The sequence below is a fragment of the Lethenteron reissneri genome, unplaced genomic scaffold (assembly GCF_015708825.2).
Source record: "Lethenteron reissneri isolate LAM-NWPU_2019-01 unplaced genomic scaffold, ASM1570882v1 scaffold_1640, whole genome shotgun sequence".
Lineage (NCBI taxonomy): Eukaryota > Metazoa > Chordata > Hyperoartia > Petromyzontiformes > Petromyzontidae > Lethenteron > Lethenteron reissneri.
Window position 1 is genome coordinate 4,482,343 of NW_026891378.1, and position 2,913 is coordinate 4,485,255.

A 2,913-nucleotide genomic window follows, 5' to 3' on the forward strand; every position below is an offset into this window, starting at 1 on the left:
GGTCAGTGTGGAGAGACCACGTCTGCGCCTCCAGCATGCCAGCGGCCACGTGGCAGGCCGGAGGCTGTCTCCCGAACGCCGTTAGCCAGCGGTGTAAGGGAGCGAGGAAAGCGAGCGAACGCCACGCTCAAGTAATGGGAGTAACGGGAAAAAGGAACCTAGCGGTGGGAGAAAGCTGAATATATGAAGAATGAATAAAGACAAGACAAGAGATACGATATCGTCCGGAGTGGGTTTATTACACATCCTTAGACTCACATGCACATGGAACAATGCACACACATATGGACTTACACACACATATATCGACTGATACACAGACATCGAATTAAACACACACCGCACATACACGTGGACATACACAAACACAGCGACTGTCACACACATTGACTCACACACACATTGACGCACACACACATGGACTCGCACAGACACAACGCACATACATATATGTACTCACATGCACACATGGACGTACACACTTTTATATAGACTAAATAAGTTTGTAAATAATAGTTTTCTTTGTACGTGACTTTAGTGAAAGAAGCAAGGAAGAGGGGAAATGCACGCGTGTATAAGTAATTTGGAGCGACTACGAGGGTGTTCTGCCATTTTGGCTGCAAAATTTGCCACGAGCAAGAGCGGAAAATGTATGAAAGTCAACGAATACAAAATGGACCTAACCTACCTGTAACTATGAGCAGATGCACACCAATCAAGCGTAATTGACATAACGTCACTGCTCAACCCCCGTACTGAGGGGGCAAGTGTCGATGTGAAGTGACGTCACAAGCATTAAGGACATTTCTGGGTGATTATAGTAGGTATGAAGATGTAATAGCAATGAGTATATTTATTGATTTTCCCCTGTGCAGTAAGTGATATGGCTGCTTATGCCTCAAGAGTACAGAAAAAGGCTATTTTTCCCCTCAAACCTGTTTGTGAGCAGGACAGTGATATTTAGAAATGTACCTATTTTCAAAGAGAAAACGTGTGCATATGTGTCATGCCCTCACGTAAAGACGTGGTTGCTAAAGCAAAGATAGTGGGGAATAATAGCCATTTTGTATATAACAATTTAAAAGTAGCACTTAGTAGTCAGGGAGAAAAATCGTGTTACTTATGGTAACTGTCATGAAACATTGGTTAATCCCTGTCATGAAATCTAAACTATAAAAGGCAATTTGTAATGAGTAAAAAGTAATGGTAATAAATGTTTGAAGGGAGCTGTAAATCTGCGTGTATTTCTTTGTGCAGTGTCCACACAAGAGAATTGCCCCCTCACCCCCATCGAACGCGTGTGACTTGGTAGGGGCCCTCTCCCCCCACCGAACGTGTGTGAGTTGGTATGGTCGAGCATGCACAATGTAAGAAATAAATAACCCAAAATAGCACTAAATCGCTAATTAAACTACTTTAAAGGTGACGCACGCGAAATCGGAATAACGCTGGCTCAGCACGAGGCTTATGGCGTGTTACCTGGGTACTTTTAAAAAAGTAAACCCCATGGTTCGCGAGCCAAATCCTTTGCAAGTTTCGGCCACACACACAGACACACAAACACAAAAAATGACAATAGGTAAGACAGCAGACAAGATTGACAAGTGATAGATTGACTTATTGTAGGCCTCTGCTTGGTTGATTGTTCCTAGGTTAAGTACTTGGTGAAGAGTATAAGCATCTGTACTGAGCAGATGAAGGCAGCCAGGCATGGTTCTAGCCATTTTAAACACCTAGGTTTAATCAAAGCAATAGTTTTTTTTTCTATTACACGTGTAATGAAGCTCCTTGAGACATCAATTTTCAGGGTAGTAGAGATGTGTTTCTCTGAACGTATATACAGTCCAAGTGTAATGACTGCCACACTCGTAATTGCTATGGCTATCTTCAGCCCCGATGGTTTCCACCAAGTTGATACCTAAACAGTCAACCCCGATGGTTTCCACGGTCGGCCCCATTGTCGTCCATCTCTGGTCGTCAATTAGTCCCCGAGTAAGCGCCCCGACCATGGGCCTCGCTCCCCCTTATATACTCGCTCCCCCTTATATACTCACTTGGCCCCGCCCCCCCCCCCCCCCCCCACTTTACTATAACATCGGTTTATTGTATGATAGTGGGTGGTTGCAGTTATTTAGCGTCAATATACTAAATGCCTCTGTTGATATGTAAACTCTGACTTTAACATAGTGACTTCGGTGACCAGTTACATGCTAATTCCTCACATTATCATCATGGTAATCTCCCAGTTACATGCTAATTTCTGACTTTAACATCCTGCTAATTCTCTCACATTAACACAGCTTATTCAATGCTAAATTCTTCTGTTGATATGTAAACTCCTTTGTCAAGGTGCTCTTCTCCCACCCAGCTTAAAATACGCTGCCAAGCTTAGCAGTGTTCATTGGAGCGCTGTCTTTCAGACAGCTGTGTTCACCTGAGGATGGCTGCTTGTGTTGTGGCCGAAACGTCGTGAGAAGTTTAATTTATTATGTTTTATTATTTCCCTTCAACGTGACTTTAGCGAAAGAACCAAGAAGATGTGTGTCCTTAATTGAATAATGCTTACAGTGCCTTCCGGTCACCTGTTTCAAATCATCACAACGCGCGCCTTCTAGAACCTTCTCTTGTACAGTCCCCGACACATGGAACGTTTCATAAGCATGGAAAACACAGCACATAAAGCTGAAATAAAATCTGTCCATCCGAGCATTCAAGCAAATCTGAGCCTGGCTTCGGACTTCCAAGTTGCGATTGAACATTCATTTGCCCATTTGATAATATTTCTCCCCAATGCGAAGAGTTTTATTTTAAACACCATTTGCTATTTTTATGACACTTTTTCAATAGTTAACATTTCTTCAGTAGCCAGATACAACCGAAATTCTGTACGTAGAGTTATGGGTTGTCATGATT

At 42.9% G+C, this 2,913-nt stretch overlaps 1 protein-coding gene across 1 annotated transcript in view; it reads left to right on the forward strand.

The window, feature by feature from the left end:
• Positions 1-1,257: 1,257 nt before the first annotated feature.
• Positions 1,258-2,913, forward strand: part of LOC133339173 (oocyte zinc finger protein XlCOF6-like) — a 41,850-nt gene continuing 40,194 nt past the window's right edge. The window contains exon 1 of the mRNA XM_061547331.1: positions 1,258-1,308. The gene's annotated coding sequence lies outside the window, so the exon portion shown is untranslated. The remainder of the gene's footprint in view (positions 1,309-2,913) is intronic.